Here is a 20,234-nt window from a genome sequence, read left to right as displayed (position 1 = left end):
CCTAGGCAACAACGCACACAACAGCAAAAGGCTCTTCAACATCGTGAAAGAACTCTCCAACCCCAGCTCCAACATCAACGACATCCCACCTTCGCAAGACCTATGCAACTCGCTGGCCACCTTCCACCCCAAGATCGCAGATATCCATGACCACTTCAACACCACAACGGCCCCAGCAACCATCGTGACCTCCACCCCCACAACCACCACCCGCACCAACCCCCTGATCTCAACATCAACGACAACAACACCATCAAGATCATGAACTCCGTCCACTCTGGATCCCCGTCAGACCCATGCCCACACCACCTCGCACCCCATCTCCGGAAAGCAATCAACATTTCATTGGAGACAGCACCCTTCCCGGAGAACTGGAAGCACGCCGAGATGAACGCCTTACTCAAGAAAACCAAGGCGGACCCCAAGGACCTCAAGAACCTCCGACCCATCTCCCTGCTCCCTTTCCCAGCGAAGGTCTTTGAGAAAGCCGTCAACAAACAACTGACCAGATTCCTCGAGAAGAACAGAATCCTGGTCCCATCCCAGTCTGGGTTCCACAGCAACCACAGCACCAAAACTGCCCTCATCGCCGCCACCGACGACATCAGGACCCTGCTAGACAACGGAGAAGCCGCAGCCCTCATCCTCCTGGACCTGTCAGCCGCCTTCGACACGGTTTGCCACCGCTCTCTACGAACATGCCTCCACGACACCAGGATCAAAGAAAAGGCCCTGGACTGGACCACCTCTTTCCTCTTCGGCAGAACTCAGAGCGTCTGCCTCCCCCCCTTCCGCTCCGAAGCCACCGAGATCATCTGCGGCGTACCCCAGGGCTCATCCCTCAGCCCAATGCTGTTCAACATCTACATGGCACTGCTCACCCACGTTTCTAACTGCACGACCTCAACATCATCTCTTACTCCGATGACACCCAGCTGATCCTCTCCCTCACCAAAGACCCCCACACTGACAAAACCAATCTCCATGAGAGAATAATGGCCTTCGACGACTGGATGAGAAACAGCTGACTGAAGCTGACCTCGGACAAGGCGGAGGTCCTCATCCTCGGATCCACCCCTTTGGCCTGGAACGACTCCTGGTGGCCGACTGCACTAGGAACAGCTCCTACGCCCACCGACCACACACGCAACCTAGGGGTCATCCTCAACTCTACCCTCTCCATAACGAAGCAGGTCAACGCTGGATCTTCCTCCTGCTTCAACATCCTCCTCATGCTACGCAGGATCTACAAGTGGATCCCCACCGAAACAAGAAGGACGGTCACCCAGGCCCTCGTCAGCAGCAGACTGGACTATGGAAACGGCCTTTATGCAGGAGCCCCGTCCTAACTCCTGAAACTGCTCCAACGCATCCAGATCGCCTCTGCATGCCTGATCCTCGACATCCCTCGCTGCAGCCACATCACACCCCACCTAAGAGACCTGCACTGGCTCCCCGTCAACAAGAGGATAACCTTCAAGCTCCTCACCCACGCACACAAAGCACTCCACAACACCGGACCAGTGTACCTCAACCGCCGACTCAGCTTTTACACCCCCACCCGCCAGCTCCTCTCCGCCGACCACGCCCTCGCCACTGTCCCCTGCAACCGAAGAGTGACCACTGGCGCAGATCATTCTCCCACCTCGCCGCCAAGACATGGAACACCCTCCCCATCCGCCTACGGCAGATCCAAGAACTCCTGAACTACAGAAGACTCCTCAAGACCTAGCTCTTTGAACAATAGCAGCGTCTCCTTCACCCCTTGGCGCATTGAGACCCTCACGGGTAAGTAGTGCGCTTTACAAATGCTTTGATTGATTGATTGATTGTCCACTCGCCATCGTAATGATGCCCTAAATGTACCTCATGAATTGACCACTGAATTAGGGAGGTCTTCACCCCAGTTTATCGCATGAGCTCTTGCCAGACAGCTGCAGCATTTGTTGCTTTGCTGAGAGCCAATCAGAGAGGAGCAGGGCTAAGCCCAGCTGATGTGAGTTTTTCTCGACTTAAGTCTGATAGTCACAGCTTTTCCAATGTGAACAGTTATGCAGTGTGCCGAGTCCCAAGAAACTTTAGAGGCAAGTTAGCTACTCCAAACTCTCATGGTGAAGCACATAGAAGTAGTCTTCCAGTTGCTAAGCTCCAAGGAACATTCCACTCTTGTTACAAATGTTCATATTATTCTTGCTGCTAGTAACATACATGAGTGCTGTTCTAATTATATTCTGTGTGGTTATTACTCATGTACTACGCAACAGGATTAGACAGTTGAAATAAACACTTTTAAACATATATAGTGTATTTTCTTAGTACAGTACTTGTGAGTGCTATGCTAAATAACAAAATCGGGTATGAATTACCGCTGCATACCTGACCCCTTCACAGAAGTGTTAGTTGCCCAGAAAGCACGGACACCACACCGGCACGTATGCCCAGTGGGGTTGTGTGGGGGGTACAATAACTTGGAATTCTGTTTGAGCGATGGAGCACTGAACCTAGTCCAATCACCCGTGGGCGGGAAAGCCAAAGCCTATTGAGCTTGGCCAGAGCCCTAGTTTATGCAACACAACAATATTGTTTATATGTTTATTGGGTTTTCAGAAACAATATTTTCTATCCAAAAAGACAGATAGACAAACAGTTAACATATGTTTCCCCTTGCTTCACATAAGACCGTATCTTCAAGACCATAATACATACACAAACAAAACATTTTATAATTAAAAGTCAATTATCACTCAAAAGAGAGAACATGAAAACCATTCAAGATATCAAACAATTGTAAATGAGAATGACATCGCAAATATATAGTATAAATTCACAATAAAGTTCCACATGATTATATTGATCACTTAAATGATATTCTTTTAACCCTGTGCACATTTAATTTAATTATTTTCTTAGTACAATATGACACTAAAGGTTATGTCACAGGATTTGTCTCTGTTAAATATATAGCCATTCATATTTAATATTTTTTCATAATGCAATTGACTTAAACAATGATATAGTTTCCTCAATCCCTAAATATCCACTACCTCTTTAGCGTAGCAATACAAGTTCTATTAAACGGAACAGTTTCATTTTGTTAATTTATCTCATTAAAAAAAAGGTCTTTGAATCTTAAAAATGAATTCCTACTCCTAACTTGTAGAGAAAAAATGTAAACTCTGCTAAAAGAGAAATCCTATACCTGTTTCCTATAGGTTAATTTAATTGACAATACTTGTGCTGAATCAATGTAAGAGTCTCAAACTTGTATTGTGTATCATTAATTATTGCATTATGTCTCAGCCTACGATTAGTGTAGATAAGTATACCTTTATTTAATGTACGCATTTATTGTCAGGATAATGTCCTCAGTCTTCTGACGAACACAGAATTATTATCAAGTCTTTATTTCCCAACAACAAGGACAGCATTATGACTATAAGTCACGTTAGTGGAGGATTAATGCATTTTATTTTACAATCAATTTTATTGAGTTTTGAATTTGACAACAAACAGCACCATTTAGAGCAACATCGCACATTAGCTGGATAGGTGAAAACACATTGCAATGACATCAAGATCACATAAAGAACCAAGAAGAACATATCCACGTGCACCTGGGGAGCGCACCATATCATCTCAACCGTACCCTGCAAACTTGCTCAGACCTGAGTCCCTTGCTCACTTTGCCACTGGTTTCAAGCAAGCCGGGCTGAAGACGGCTGACATGCCAGAAACCGGTCCCAGGATGCTTGTTTCCGGTCCAGGGAAGGCATGGCTTGGCAGTTCGGGCTGCACTGTTCCCATGAGGCACAGGGTCAGACTGATTTGCATATGGCCATGTCTGAACTGGGGTGGTGTGGAACAGGAGCCCATATTACCATCGATGCCCAGGCTGCTGGCGCTGTGCGCCTCTTAGTTCCCATTCTGAATAGTTACCAAATAAAGAGACGGGCGCTGGGAGCAGGAATCACAAGAACAGGATTTATTACTCATGAGGAGAGCCTGTCATTTCCGACACGAAACAAGGTGTCATCGGGAGGTGCTCTAACAAGTGAGCTGAGACATCGTCTTTTATACCTTACAAAATACTTGGCATTACAATCATGATATTGTGAAACAAAGAAAAGACATCCCCATAATCCTCGTGTCAATCCTACCCCACATATGTTCACAATAGGGACCCTTGACCTGCTGATAAGAGGGGAGGGTAATCACGCAGCTGAGTGTTCCGCCAATTTTTAGGATGTGTGCGCCTGATCGTAGCCCAGGGGGTGGGGTGGCCAGGATCAATAGTGGGTCCTTTGAAGAGGAGTGACTCCATACAATAAGCAGTAAACAGTATCTCCTGGCTTAGGCGATGACCTCAGACATGTGTGGACAGTCAATCGCGGAGGGAGGGTTTACTAACAGAGGGGTTATTCATGAAAGGAAAGGAGGTGCTGGTCAGGCGCGGCCGTGACTCCCAAGGTCCGGGTCTTGCAGAAGAAGGAGGTTTATGACTTATTCATGTGAGGGAGGGGAGGGAGGAAGCCAGGGTGTGCACAGGGACAGAGTCGCACAGAGAGAGATCTTATGACCCGTACATGAGAGAGCGGGGGCAGTCAGGTGCAGCTGGGGAGGGCTATGTCAGCTGAGCAAAGGATGCCTCTTCAAGAGGAAATGGGGGGTTTGCGTGGGTCAAGCAGAAGGGTTGCCTTCCAGGGCAGGGTCGCGCAGAGGGAGAGGGTTTCATGGTCTATGCATGTGAGAGAGGGGGGGGTTCAAATACGCGCAGAAGGTAAGCCGGTGATTCTAATGAGCGGGAAAAAAGGCCAGGGTGCCTAGAATGGCTGTTATGTACATATGGGTACGGGCTTTTACTGGCGGAGTGATGCGGTCAATATTTTATGGTATTCATGGTGCTTACAGGGAGAGGAGTGGGAAAAGGGAAATGAACGTCGCTTATGTACATCAATTTTTCTAATTTTCCACAGTCGCCCCTTTTTACATAACAGAGTTCATTTTTGTAATTGATGGGGGTACATATAAACAGGCGCGGTTGAAGAATTAGCATTTGTCAATACTAACATTTGGCATATAATCATGGACAGTTGATGTGATGGGCAGAATGCAGCACATAGGAAATTGCATTTGTCGAGTTCCTAACATTCAAACGCACTACACAGCATAAATGTTTCTGACTTAAAAATGTGACCAATGAACATTTTGACCAAGTAGTTGAGGGCGGAATTCAGTTCAATACGCAAGATCTCTTCGTCAGAGTGTCTTTTTAGCAGTGAGCTATCACTGGTAGGCTCTAGTCCGTGTCCTTCAGTTGGCGCTGTTGAGCACCGGCGGTGGAGATATAGGTCCAGCTCGTATTTAACCTTTCGCGTTGCAAGGTGCGGTCTGTCCTCTGCTGTTAGACCACAGTCCTGTTCCCTAACCAATCCCTTTAGTGGCGCCTTATGCTCGGCACCTATATTTCCGTGGCAACACCCTATTCCCACCTGAATGCTGTTCTTCCTTTTGGCAAGAAGTCACATGGAAAAGAGGGTGTGTTGTTCAAATAGTCGATAGGAGAGAGGGCGGAGTGGGGTCAGATTTCCTGGGACACACCAATGGGACCAAGGGAGCAAAGGATAACAAGCAGGCAGGCCCATCAATCGGGCTTGAAAAGGGGGGACGGAGGCTTCAGGCACACGTGGGTTAGCAGACTGAGGGCTTCAGGGCAGCCCGTCAAGTTTCATTTTCCACGTTTGGATTTGTTGTCTCGCCCCGTATCTTGTTGCTCTGCAGCTCCACCTTTGGTCGAGGTCATATGTGTCTCAAGATCTGTAGCCAGGCTGTACGTCACGTGCGACCCTTCTCCTCCGGTGATCGTAAATCTTTGAATAGGTACAAAACAAGCTTTAGAGAACTGGTCAGGAGAAGACATTTATGCAGGTGAATTCTTCCCTCAATCCTACGCACTTGGGAGATACGCTCATCGGTCACAGTCAGAGGTTCATTACCAAGCAGTGCATATGTCAGCATTCCTACTGAGTTCATGCCAAGTTTTATTCATCGTCTATTCATGTCACATATGGAGAAAAGTCAGACTCTTATCAACTGTGCATTTCATCAAACTCAACATTTCGGAACCTCCAGGGAGACTCGTCTTTCTAACCTGAGCCTTAACAGTCTAACATTTCCCTTCAAGGCTGGCTAACCTTTTCAAACAGGGCAGGGGCGCTATCATCGAGAGTCAGGGTAAAACAGGTTTTTCTCGAGGGACGACAGTTACTCATGGTCATCATGTTTATATCCGGGACAGCAGCTGGGGTCAATCAAGTGGGGCGGGGATGCTTCGGGCATTCGCGCTTGGGTGCAAAGGGGTGGGGCAATCTGGGCATTGGGGGTCAATCTTGACGTTGGCGTTCGTCTCTGATGAACAAGAAAATAAGGTGCCATTGACATACAGTTCCCCTGTAAAAGGCCAGATTGGGGGACTTTAGTCGTCTTACCTGTCCTTTCCTTCGCAGCCAATTCGAGTTCATTCATTTTGCAGAAAGGAGAGGTAGTAATATGGCGAGATACGATCATTTTAGTTTCGGTCAATTTTGCTGAACACCTTCGCGTTCAATAAGTATCCAATCAGACTGGTGCCGGTGGGGCACAATTTTACCACAAAAAGGAAGAGGAAATAGGGAGACTCTCATAGAGAGTGAGAGTCGTCCGCAATCTAAACGAACCATTCGGTACACGTATGACATGTAGAGAGAGAGAGAGAGAGAGGGAGAGAGAGAGAGAGAGAGAGAGATAGATAAGGGGGGGGAGAGAGAGAGAGAGAGAGGTGTACGAAAATAGGTCATTTAGTGCGCTCACAACACAGAACAGCAGGGGGTCAGGTAACGGAGAGACGCAAACAGAGGGAAGACATAAATCCCTACAGTACACACACACAAACTCAGACGAAGGAAGACAGTACATGTATTACATATATAAGACATTCACGACAAAACATAAAACTAATATTGGCCAGAAAGATCTATCTTTACATCCTACGTATCTTTAATATCCTATTTACCTACGTGCTTAGCTCTTTTTACCTTTCCCTCCTTTTCCCTCTCGCTTGCTATCTTTGCGAACGTTCTCAATTGCCAATACTTACGCCTCGGTCAGCCGGTCAGAAATTAACCTGGTGGGGCTATTTACCCACGGTTGGATCTTAAACCATTTTTCAGTTTCTTCCTTTGGTGGGAAGTTCTCCAGGCTGAGGCAACGGCGGGTATGGATCGGGAGAACAGTCGGATAGCGTGTTTATATCTATAAGAGTGTGAGAAGGAGGCGGTACATTTTGAACATCAGCAACATTCCTAACTTCCCAGACGGGTGGTGCCTTGGTAATCCTTACCCCGGCACTCTTCTTTGTCCTTTCCCTATCTAGTAAAACGTCTAGTTACATTATTTAACATGCTATTTCGAGTCAATTTTCGTCATACAGTACCCGTCAAGTTTCTATGTCAGTCCATCCTCCCAGTCGCTACATTCTAAGGAGGAACAGTCATGTCTAAGTCTACGTCTTTTTTAAAAACTCATCAACATAAGGGCTATGCTCATATTCCCTCCTTCCCTTTTCGTCGGTTGTTTGATCATCGCTCTTCCACACTTCAGTCGTCGTTCCGACGCGACCTGCAGAAGGGAGGAGAAAGAAGGGGGTGGGGGCAGCATTCAAACCACATCAGCATGCAGTAGTCCGAAAATGTTTTTACTTACCACATACTCGACCTATCTCAATGTAGTGCATTTCTCTACCATCTCGGCGTTTAAGCCCAGTGGGACCAGTAGTGTCAGATAGATAATCATTGACGATCTGCATATCTACATGAGTCACTTGGTCGCGACCCCTTTAGGTTGCGTGCAAGGGTGGCGGTCAGGTGGCATTTCTGTGGTGTCGTTTAAGGGCGTCTAAAACACTTTTCCGGCTGCCTGTGACACATAATGTAGCTGCTAAATATCGGGCCCTTTTTAACCTTCAGCCTTAATCATACTTATTCTTCGCTCACAGTAGTAATACATTCAAAACTCATTAATGCAACCGCTACAATTATACTTTCTTTTTCAAAATACCTTTAATAAAAAGTGTTGATGTACAAATACGGGCCTACAACCCAGTGGACCGACCACGGAGCAGACTGGAACTGTACATAAGAGGAACGAAGTTGGTGGCCGTTCATTGCATAAAGTGCAGCAGTGCAATAAAATCGTATCGAACTTTCCTACAGGGCAAGCATGATGCATGTCAAGAATTCAGTTTTTCAATTAATTCATTAATTCATTATCCAAATGCTCACTCAGTGCCTACATTACCCCAATTCATTTTCCAAATCATAATCAGTACCCACCCTAAGTCAGTTCATTGTCCAAACATATGATCAATATCTATATTGCTTTCTTCTCTAAGCACATAATCACTATCCATCTTATCGACTTTCATAGTCCAAAAAGTGCATACATATCTCGAAGCATCAAGATTTGAGCAATCCGGGTGAACAGGGAGTTTGAAAGTTTCGTTTCGTGTATCGGCGCCATTTTGGGCGAGGTCAGGCAGGTTCCAGTATAGTCAGAATGTCTCCAATGACTCGTGGTTGGACCAGAACCGCTTTTGGCAGTTCAAAAAGTTTTCGTAATGGGGTGGCAGACTAACAATATGAATCATCAGTCAAAAAGTGGGGAGGGAGGCAACAATCTTTTCCTACCGGGTCATTCTGGTGTTCCACCGGAACTGAACAAATCTGTATCTTTGCAGGATTTTAGTCATTTCCAAACTGAGGCTGGCGCCGGCAGGAGTGCGCCGATGTCGCGACTCCCAGTGAGGGGGACGGGGGCGCCCATGCGGAGGGGTCGGGGGGGGGGGGGCCCCCCCGGCTCTCATAGAATCTTCAAAGTTGAGGAGAGAAGGCATGGGGCGTGTGCCCGTCCCGGGCGAAAGACCGCTTTTCGATGTGGACCCTCTTTAAGCAAGAGCGTTGGGGTGTCGCTGGAAGCCTCCACCTGGAGGGAGGTGGGGGAGGGTCGTTCGCGCCGCCTCCCCCTTCCAGCGACCCCGCGCCGTTCTTCGGCTCCAGCGCTTCGGTATTGGCCGTGCCAGCTATTGAAGATGGGGGGGGGGTCGGTGGCTGAGGCAAGACATCCCCCCCTTTTTTGACATGTGGTGGAACTACCTGAAACTCTCAGGCGTGGTCATGTGGCGGGACTACCTGAAACTCTCAGGCGTAGTCATGTGGCGGGACTACCTGCAACTCTCAGGGTTGTCCGACCTCGCCTTGGCTCCGGTCCTCGTCGATGGCCAGATCAGGCAAGAGAGGGGGTGGGGGGTGGTCGGTGGCTGAGGCAAGACAGCTCCCCCCCCCCCTGTGGCCTGCAGGGCAGCAGAAGAGGGGAAAGGGAGAGACCTCCACGATTCCTCGGGCCGTCCACCCTACAGCCTCCCCCTCCGACTGCGGCCAGCCGAGCCCTGCGCGCATCGAGGCCTCGCCTTCCGGATGGGCGTAACCGCGGACCTGTTGCACTTCGGGAGCTTCCGGAATGGGGGTAGGTACCTATTGATTTGTATCTATTTCATGTGACCGTTATTTGGGCGTGGTGGGCAATGAGGCAGACATGTTTGGGGCAGGAATAGGCAACGGAACCTAGCTACCTCGTGGCTGCCTTGGTGTCAAGCTTGTCTCCCCTTGCCATTTTTATGTTTCTTATTGCGGGTTATTTCTAACGTTTCTTATTTTATTTTTAGCGAAGTTGATAACTCATCAGTGGCCTACTGATTTCGCTCAACTCTTTTTCTTGTATTTTTATGCCATAACCTATTATAAGCTATAGCGACTAGTCCACACTTAATGAACATGTCCTTATTAGGTGTGCCCTCCAGTGGAGCTGGATGGTTCATCTCTAATAAGCGGTCCGGGCTAAACAGGCTACCAATCAGTGGGGAGAAGATAGGCATGACGGATTACAACGGGGACAAAAGTCTGCACTACCTATCTTATCACGGCGGGCAAAGACTAGACAGAATATTTCTATTCTCCGTTGTTTGCAGGCGGTGAATACCTCAAAAGAACCAATACCGAACACTTAATGTACGGTCAATCAAACAATCAGTGGGGAGAATAAGTAGGTACGACGTGTTAAAGGTTTGCGTTACCTACCTTTTCGCTACCTACAAAGAGAGACCTTGTTCTTCCCTGTTTGTAGACAGAGAATCTCCAGACAATAATCCACGAACAACAGTTCGGGAAACAGTGGGGGAGGAAGATAGGCACGACGGATTACAACGGGGACAAAAGTCTGCGTTACCTATCCTTCACTGCTTGCAAAGGGAGAGCCTGTTGTTTCTCCGTTTGCAGACGGTGAATCTCCAGAGGTACCAACAAAAGAGTAATACTAGCATTATCCAAATCAAACAATCATTTCACAATTTGTCGCATTTACGCGACCTTACCCGGACCGGACCGTGTGGGCAGTTCTTCGCCTTCCTCCTTCCAGCGCCCGATCGTTCTCTTACTCCATGATTTTACCGCAGCAGTCTGTGGGATTCCAGTCAGGACAGTAGGTCACTCGAGAGAGGTCCGTTCAGAATCGGTGAAGTTCATTCAATCGGCAGCCGGACGAGGGCCCTCTCAAGGCAGGTATACTCCGATCATTTAGATGTTCACCTCATCGTCTGGATCTCTCTTACTGGACCTTATGTCACTGATGGGCCCCGCGTTGGGCGCCAATTGTGGAACAGGAGCCCATATTACCATCGATGCCCAGGCTGCTGGCGCTGTGCGCCTCTTAGTTCCCATTCTGAATAGTTACCAAATAAAGAGACGGGCGCTGGGAGCAGGAATCACAAGAACAGGATTTATTACTCATGAGGAGAGCCTGTCATTTCCGACACGAAACAAGGTGTCATCGGGAGGTGCTCTAACAAGTGAGCTGAGACATCGTCTTTTATACCTTACAAAATACTTGGCATTACAATCATGATATTGTGAAACAAGGAAAAGACATCCCCATAATCCTCGTGTCAATCCTACCCCACATATGTTCACAATAGGGACCCTTGACCTGCTGATAAGAGGGGAGGGTAATCACGCAGCTGAGTGTTCCGCCAATTTTTAGGATGTGTGCGCCTGATCGTAGCCCAGGGGGTGGAGTGGCCAGGATCAATAGTGGGTCCTTTGAAGAGGAGTGACTCCATACAATAAGCAGTAAACAGTATCTCCTGGCTTAGGCGATGACCTCAGACATGTGTGGACAGTCAATCGCGGAGGGAGGGTTTACTAACAGAGGGGTTATTCATGAAAGGAAAGGAGGTGCTGGTCAGGCGCGGCCGTGACTCCCAAGGTCCGGGTCTTGCAGAAGAAGGAGGTTTATGACTTATTCATGTGAGGGAGGGGAGGGGGGAAGCCAGGGTGTGCACAGGGACAGAGTCGCACAGAGAGAGATCTTATGACCCGTACATGAGAGAGCGGGGGCAGTCAGGTGCAGCTGGGGAGGGCTATGTCAGCTGAGGCAAAGGATGCCTCTTCAAGAGGAAATGGGGGGTTTGCGTGGGTCAAGCAGAAGGGTTGCCTTCCAGGGCAGGGTCGCGCAGAGGGAGAGGGTTTCATGGTCTATGCATGTGAGAGAGGGGGGGAGTTCAAATACGCGCAGAAGGGAAGCCAGTGATTCTAATGAGCGGGAAAAAAGGCCAGGGTGCCTAGAATGGCTGTTATGTACATATGGGTACGGGCTTTTACTGGCGGAGTGATGCGGTCAATATTTTATGGTATTCATGGTGCTTACAGGGAGAGGAGTGGGAGAAGGGAAATGAACGTCGCTTATGTACATCAATTTTTCTAATTTTCCACAGTGGCAGAGTGGGCTAAAGAACGGTGATGGATTAAACCCAGATCTGTTGACTGGGTGTGAGTGTTTGATTGGTTCAGATGCTCCGTCCATCACCACCCCCTTTTGTACCACTTTGTTCGCCATAAGTTGGCAGGGTATGCTCAGACGTGAGTCCCTTGCTCACTTTGCCACTGGATTCAAGCAAGCCGGGCTGAAGACGGCTGAAAAACTAGAAACCGGTCCTTGGAAGCTTGTTTCCGGTCCAGGGAAGGCATGGCTTGGTTGTTCGGGGTGGACTGTTCCCATGAGGCACAGGGTCAGACTGATTTGCATATGGCCATGTCTGAACTGGGGTAGCAGAGTGGGCTAAAGAACGGTGATGGATTAAGCCCAGATCTGTTGACTGGGTGTGAGTGTTTGATTAGTTCAGATGCTCCGTCCATCACCACCCCCTTTTGTACGACTTAAGGAGGTCGGCACGGATCCGCTGAACCAGTGGGGTAACATTAAGCTCCCATGCGAGGTCAGTGAGAAGGGAAATCCAAATCCCCAAGTACTTGAAAGACAGCCGCCGAAGCGGAATCGTCGACTGCCAATCAAAGCACTCGCGTGAGAGATGCAGGGGGACCAGGACGGACTTGGACGGGTTCAGTCGCAGGCCAGGCGCTCGTTCAAAAATGGCCAGTGCCTGAAGGCAGCAGGCCCGAACGAGCAGGGTCAGCCAAAAACAGCACGTCGTCTGCGTATAACGCAATTTTATCCTCTTCTGCTTGGCCGGGCCACCTCCAGCCGGTAAGGGAGCGATCATTGCGGACAAGGCAAGTGAAAGGCTCCATCCCCGTGGGGCCCCGGTCGGAGAGGCAGAGTGTGGAAGTTGCTGGCCCCTACGCCTCCCAGAGCGCCTGCAGCACGGGCAAAGAGTCAGGGCGTCCAGCCTAGCGCCACCGCTGGCAGCGGGTGGAGCGTGATCCCGAGCAGGCATCCGCAGCGGGCGCTCCTCTGTTGCCCATGCCCACACCTCCTCTGGGGTCTCAAAATAGAGGGATTTGTCTTGAAAGAGTACTCACAGCCGCGCAGGGAAGAGGAGCCTGTATTGAATGTTAAGCGAGCGCAGCTTCTGCTTGACCTCCCCAAAGGAGCGACGTTGAGATTGGACCTCCCGGGTGTAATCAATGAAGACCATGATCGTCAGGTTCTCGTGTCTGAGCGGCTGCTTCCTCTGGGAATCGGCCAGGATAGTTGAGTATCTGCAGGATAATTGGATGCGGCGGGGCACCTGGCTGCGGCGGGGGAGCAAGCGATCTGTGTGACCTCTCGATCGTGTACCAGGGGGAGAGCGCTCCTTCGGGCATCCAGGAGCGTATCCAGCATTCCACAAAGTCTGCTGCCCGGCCTTGTTCCACTCCCTCAGCAAAGCCAACCAGGCGAAGGTTGTTGCGGTGGGCGGGGTTTTCTGCATCCTCGGCCGGTCGGTGGAGTTCCTACGTGTGGGACTGGAGCCGATTCACCTGGGCCTTGAGGTGCTGAACGTCATCCTCCACAGCTGATACTCGGGACTTCGCCTCCTTAATCCGATCGTTGGCGTTGCGAAGGTCCTGCCTGATCAGTGCAATATCGACACAGACCTCAGCAATCTTGCCCTCAACCTAGGACTGCGACGTCTGGATCGCCTGGAGAATTACGAGAGGTCAGGAGCATATGGCAATGCTGATCAGCTTCACCAAAATGGCAAGTCAGGCCTGGCCAACTTTGGGTCTGGGAATTGATCCTCATTTACAATGCCGTGGTGCGAGCGGCAAAGTGGACCTGAGCTACCATTAATTTGCCCAACACACTTGCAAGTGTCAGTGAACACTTCCTGAAATGCCACGCACTCGCAACGCTGCGGGTAGCGTGGGCCGGCAGAACTGCAGGGTTACCCCGTGACTCAGCCCCCCACTTAATAAAATGTCTCAAGGCTTCACAATCATATTTTGAGTATCTAAGTAGCCAAGCCATTGGGTAGTGACTCCTCCGTGATGCCGCGTTGTATCGGCCCGTGGTGTGTCCAGTCCCAATACATTGTAACAAAGTAGAGAGCTCCGAGGGGAACATCGCGCAGCATGCATTGCCACTCAGTCATGGTGCATTATAGCAGCTGAGGAGGTGCTATAATGTGTGACTTCGGATTTCAGTGCGGTGATGCGGACCACCACACAAAAATGCGTTAGTCGAATGCCTCATGCATGGTACGTGGCAGGGCTGGGCATACTGATGCAACTAAACTGAGGTCGTGGGTACGTGGTGCGCCAGCTTACGTGGCAGTCGGAATCTCAGCTATAATGAGTGATTTTTATTTTGCTTCTTAGAGTTGTTAGTGAGTGTGTTTTGAAATACAGCATCCTGCCAGGCTGTGACCCAGACTACTGTTAGCTGACTATAATTATGAAGGGTGAAACAGCGGAAATCTGTGTTGGGGCCTCTCACATCCTACAAGACTGGACTCGAGAGAGAGAGCCACCTGGCCCGTCCTCCCAACAGGTATCCAAGGCTGTGGCAACATGTCCCTAGTTCAATTTCCTACCTGCCTGGGCCCCTTGGAATTTTTGCTATCGCCTGGCAACACTAGTACTTTGAATCTGGTGACATCCACCAGTTCAGAGAGCTCCTCTCACGTCCAGCGTGCCTCCTGATTCGAGACAGAAATCACTGCAGTCCGCATGAATCCTTATGAATTACACCATTTGTGCTGCATGTGTAATACAGAAATAGACAAACAGATTTAGCTCCATCAGTCGATATCACAGAAACAGTTTTACACTGTGGCATTCATGGCGAAAAGTAATGGTGAAACCATAGGTGACGCAGCTATTGCTTATAAATGGTTTTAGGAGTGTTTTGGATATTTTAACTAGTTGCAGCAGTTAACAGTAGTGTTGTGCCTCTGCCTGTACAAGGGCACTAGGTTAGTGCCCTTCCATTTCTGATGCTTTGCAGCACTAAACGTTTTACTTTCTTGTTGATCAGATGGGTGTAATTTCTGATATTTATACGCTTTCCTATTCCTCTTCGCTTAATTATGCTGGCCAGAAAGTGTCACTCATAGTCATTGAAATGTCACTCATAGCAATCTAAACTTGGCAGCTATGATAAGGAATAACCCAAAAACACAGGAAGATTAGAAAAAGTCTGACTTATGCCACACTGTATTTGGACTGGTGTATGAAATTGTATGGTATTTTTCCCTATTTACTTTGCTATGTACCATGATGTCCATCTGTAAAATCAGATAAATGAAGCATTAGAAAAATTCAATGAAAAATGAATAAGCTGACCAGTTTAATTGCACCACTATCACATATTCTCATATATTTAATGAAATATAAACTGTCTCTTCCAGTTGATAACTTTCTGTAAATACTCTTTAGTCCTCTGTATCAGTGTTTTGAAGTCGCTCATGTGAAGTGAAACTGTAAATACTTTCTGAGACATCTAAAAACCTAGGCATTTCCTGCCACAAAATGCTTGTTTGTGTATATTCACTCGAGACTGGATGTGATGGTTCTTTAAGTGGCCAGCAGAGGGCGCGCCTCGCCTGCTGATGAAATCCTCCGAGCACATTGTATGAAAAGGAGAAGGGTTTCCTGTTCCAGGGCAGCGGTGGCAGAGACAGTACAAGCAGCAGATGTTGACGTCACTTCCTGCCTCTCCCTCTGTGTCCAGCCTGCTGCAGGGGAGGAAGGACGCCCTGTCTGTCTATGCAGTTATCTTCATCTTCAGACCCTCACAGCCCCCCACTACATCTCACAGAGCCTAAATCTGCACCTGCCCCACCCCAGCCATAGGAGGAGGAGAGAGCCTGGAAATGTCTGCACAGGTTTCTGCTCAGGTAGGAGAATATCAGCACCTTGTGCTGTGTTTGTAGAAATGGACTGAATAATCCTGGAGGAAATCTCCTTCAGGAGCCGGGCTCTTCTATCCAGGGACCTCGAGAGGCCTTTCCTTCCGGCCCTGGGGGTGTTTGTGCTCATCATTTGTTTTAAGGAGAGGATCTGTGCACTGCACTGCATCTTAATGCACTGTGAGAAATATGTGTACAGTGCCCTGCATTTCACTGCACTATGATTGAGAAATCTGTGCATGCTTCACTCCATCTTACTGCACTGTGAGGAATCTGTGCACGATGCACATCATCTTAATGCACTTTGACAGATGTGTGCACACTGCACTTTACAGCACTATTAGGTTTCTGTGTCACTACAATCCATCTTACTGTACTGAGGAATTTGTGCCACTGCACTGTGAAAAATGTGTTCACATTGCACTGCATCTTAACTCTCTATGAGAAATCTGTGCACACTCTTTGCTCGGCTTTCGCTGTTAGTTTGTTGACTTGCCCCCTGTGTCAGAAGCATGTCCACCAGGCAGCTAAACGTCAAGGCTCCCCTGCTGCCCCATGCCCTGTTGTCCCTGTTTTTATATCTCAGTCTAGGTAAAACCTCTGTCATTACAATAGTTTTCAGCTGCATAGGTTGGCTTATAGCATTATCTGCTGCAGAGGTTGTGTGTCTGCTACAGGGAATTTGGATGCGTGCATTGACCTTGGGTCTGCCAGGTAGGAAGCCTTTGAAGCAGTGGAACGTACAGGTCTGTGTTTTAATGTACCTCTGCAGGTTGGATGTGTGTGCATCTGAAAAGGGTAGAGTTGTCTTTGCAGGCTGTGTGTGTGTGTGTATGAGACGTGTCTACAATGTGTCTTTTTCAAGTGTGTTTGTCTTAGCAGATGTTGGCGGGTCTGTCAGTCACTCTTCTTGCCCTTCCCTCTCTGTACCGAAATGTTTATGATTACTTGCTGTAAGAGGGTCTGCTCGGTGCAGAATAGTCAGGTACTACTCGGCACACTGTAGACGTCTGAGCAAAGTCACATGTGAAGTTCTATTTCTTCCCCATAATTTGGAAGAATTAGGCAGCTTTGAGTGAGACTTAAGCACGAATTCCAAAGATGTGACTGCCCACAGGCACCCAGGGCTGCTTGTATGACAATGCTACAAGGGGTTGGTTCACGCTCTCATCAACGGTGTGTTGATAAGGATTGTGCTATGATATGAAGCCTACATGAAGGATTCTAAGAGACTCTTGAAGTCATTCTGCTCTAGTTGTCACTTCAGCAGGAAGGGGAGAACACGATGAGCGAGCAGAAAAAGCAAGAAGAGGCCAGAGAAGAGAAATAAGAGGGATGCAGAGAGAAAACACACGAAGGGTGGAGAAAAGTCATTAATAGATATCAGCCATAATGTGAAAGAAAGAAATTTGTATGGGAGGGAACAAGAGTTCTAAAAGATGGCCAGGAAAAGAAATGTAATGAACATTATTTATAAATTACCAAGGCCCAGATGTAGGAAGCCTAATACCGGTCGGTAACAGCCGAAATTACCGAATTTCGTCCGTTACCGACCGGTATTAGGCTTTTCAGATGTAGGAGGCCAAAATGAAGGATTCAGTAATTTACTGAATCAGTATTTTGAGGAATCAGTAAATTACCGAATCCTTAACGCACCGATTCGGTAATTTACCGAATCCTTAATGTAGGAAGCACTCAAGTGAGTGCTTTTCTCCGTTAACTACAAGTTGGTTGTAAATAAAGAAAACCGTTAAAAAAGCAATTTTGTGCTTTTTTTAACAGTGCCATGTGGCAGACATACATGCCCTTAGGGCATGTATGTGTGCCACATCTGCACCCATGCACTATTCAGGGGTGCAACAGGGTGTCAATGTGACACCCTGCCACCCTTGTAAGTCTTCCCCCTATTACCGATTCCGTATTTGATTTGATTGATTGATTTGATTAAGGATTTATAGAGTGCGTAGCTACCCTTGGGCGTCCCAGCGCTATCGTAACAGCTTGCCAGTACTCCTGGGTAAGGATTATTGGGGGAACAACCAGGTTTTCAGCAGTCTGCGGAATGAGAGTAGATTGTTTTCTTTGCGGATGCTGAGGGGGAGGCTGTTCCAGAGCTTAGGGGCGTTGTAAGAAAAGCAGCGGTCGCCTGTGCGTGCTTTCCTTATTCTAGGGACGCTGGCCAGAAACAGGGCGTCCGACCTGAGCTGTCGGGTGGATTTGTGAGGCTTGATTAGAGGTTTCAATATTGGTGGGCCTTTGCCTTGTAAGATTTTATGGGAGATGCATAAGGCTTTGAAGGCAATGCGCTCTTGGATGGGAAGCCAGTGAAGCGCCTTGAGGGAGGGTTTAGCTGAGCATCTTGATTTCTTCCCCGTAAGTAGTCTTGCTGCAGCATTCTGGGCGTGCTGAAGTTTTTTTAGGACAGCTACTGGTGCGCCCAGGTACAGGGCGTTTCCATAGTCCAGTCTCGATATGATAAGGCCCTGGATCAGGATTTTCCTAGACTGGGGGGGGAATAAGAGGAAGGATCTTACGGGCTGCTCGCATGAGCCCAAAACAGGTGCCGGCTGTCTTTCTTGCTTGGGCTCTGAAGCTAAGGTCCTGGTCTAGCCAAAAACCCAGGCTCTTGATTTCTTGTTTTGGTGTGGGAGGGGTGCCCATGCTAGGTGGCCATGCAAGGGTTTTGGGAAGTTTGTTTGGGTCGCCTAGGAGCATGATTTCAGATTTCTCGCCGTTGAGTTTGAGTCTGGAGTCGCCCATCCATTTAGATATATTGTGCAGGCAGGTGACTAGGTTCTCCATGGATTGATCGGCCTGGTTGATGGAGACGACTAGTTGTGTGTCGTCGGCGTACATGACCACCTTTATGCCGAATGGTGAGGCGATGTCGTCTAAGGGGGCCATGTAAACATTAAAAAGGGTGGGGCTCAGAGAGGAGCCCTGAGGAACCCCACAGTTCAGGGGGAGAGCTTTGGAGTGACCGTAGCTGTCGGCCACTTGGAATGTCCTATGTTCCAAGAATGATTTTAGCCATGCCAGGGCGGTCCCCGAGATGCCGGTTTTTCAGAGGCGGTGGAGGAGGATGGTGTGGTCCACCGTGTCGAAGGCGACACTCAGGTCCAGGAGGATCACTGCCACTGATCCTCCTGCGTCCAAGATGGACCTTGTCTCCTCTGTTACGGCCTGAAGGGCGGTGTCAGTCCCCTGTCCTGGTCTGAACCCTGTCTGCGAGTGGCAAAGGAGGTTGTTAGTCTCTAGGAATGTTGAGAGCTGTTCATTTACAATTCTCTCTGCCACTTTGCTGATGCCTGGGAGGAGGGAGATGGGTCTGAAGTTTGAAGGGCCCAAGGGATCTAGGTGTGGTTTCTTGATGAGTGCCCGAACTGTCGCACTTTTCCAGTTGATGGGGACTATCCCGCTGGAGAGAGAGGCATTTATCAGCCTAGTGAGAAGGGGGGATATAGTGGGGGCTACTACTTTGAGTTTACTCATGGGGGCTGGGTCGTCCGGGGATCCACTCTTCACACGATTGAGAGTGTCCACCAACCTCTCGATGGAGATGGGGAGGAAGGCTTTCAGGACGGGGGCGTCTGGGTCAATGGGCCCAGCTGGGAGATCGGTTAGGGGATAGGGTTTGGGAAAGTCATTATGATCTTGAGGATTTTGTATGAGAAGAACTCAGCGAGTTGGGTACATCTGGCACCGGTTGGATCAGCGGCAGGCTGCGGTTCGGGAACTTTCATAAGAGATTTTACTATGCGGTAGGTCTCCTTGGAGGAGTTGGAGGCAGCTAGGATTTTCTCTTCGTAATAGGAGGCTTGAGTATTTTTGATAAGGGTTTTGTATTGCTTCATATAGATTTCTTTGTTGTTTGGGTTCCAATCTTTTCTCCAGAGACGTTCGAGTTTTTTGCATTTTTTTCGGAGATCACGCAGTTCCGAAGTGAACCAGGGAGACTTGAACGAACCCTTCTTACTAGGGAGCTGTTTGACGGGGAGAACCGCGTCAAGGGACGATTCTATCCAATCTCGGATTTGGATGTCTGCTAGTGAGGGATCCGGATTCAGGGTAGGGGTGGAGGCTATGAGCTGGCTAGTCCAGGCATCCGTGTCTAATTTGTGCCACAGGCGCGAAGGTGCTTGGGGTGGAAGGCTGAGGCTGATTTCGGTGGAGATTGGAATTTTCAGGAAGATAAGGTGGTGATCTGTCCAGGGGATGGGTAGGGGTGAAGATGTGGAGAGTTCTGGGATATTAGAAAAGATAGGGTCCAAGAGATGGCCCTTGTTAAGGAGAGGCTGAGTGCTGAAAGATCTTCTTTGAGGTCTCCAGCTATTTTGTTCCCTGGGTCATCAAAGTGGATGTTAAGGTCTCCAAGCACTGTAAAGTTGGAAGATAAACAGGCTAGAGGTGGCAGTCTCCACCGGGGAGTTAGGGAACTGTCCAAGTGGCCCCGGGGGTCGGTATATGAGAAGACCCAACAGAGTTTTCTCCGGGGAGAGATGTAGGGAGAAATGAGCGT

At 48.8% G+C, this 20,234-nt stretch overlaps 1 protein-coding gene across 2 annotated transcripts in view; it reads left to right on the top strand.

The window, feature by feature from the left end:
* Nucleotides 1–20,234, top strand: part of LOC147736834 (uncharacterized) — a 140,514-nt gene that overhangs the window by 100,732 nt on the left and 19,548 nt on the right. The window contains exon 1 of one of the 2 annotated variants that reach the window (XM_086953520.1): nt 15,552–15,703. The exons of the other annotated variant lie outside the window; for it this stretch is intronic. The gene's annotated coding sequence lies outside the window, so the exon portion shown is untranslated. Of the gene's footprint in view, nt 1–15,551; nt 15,704–20,234 lie in introns of those variants that run through there. 2 annotated transcript variants of the gene reach the window in all.

Source organism: Lissotriton vulgaris, chromosome 1_2, assembly GCF_964263255.1.
Source record: "Lissotriton vulgaris chromosome 1_2, aLisVul1.2, whole genome shotgun sequence".
NCBI lineage: Eukaryota > Metazoa > Chordata > Amphibia > Caudata > Salamandridae > Lissotriton > Lissotriton vulgaris.
This window is presented reverse-complemented; position numbering and strand designations above follow the sequence as displayed.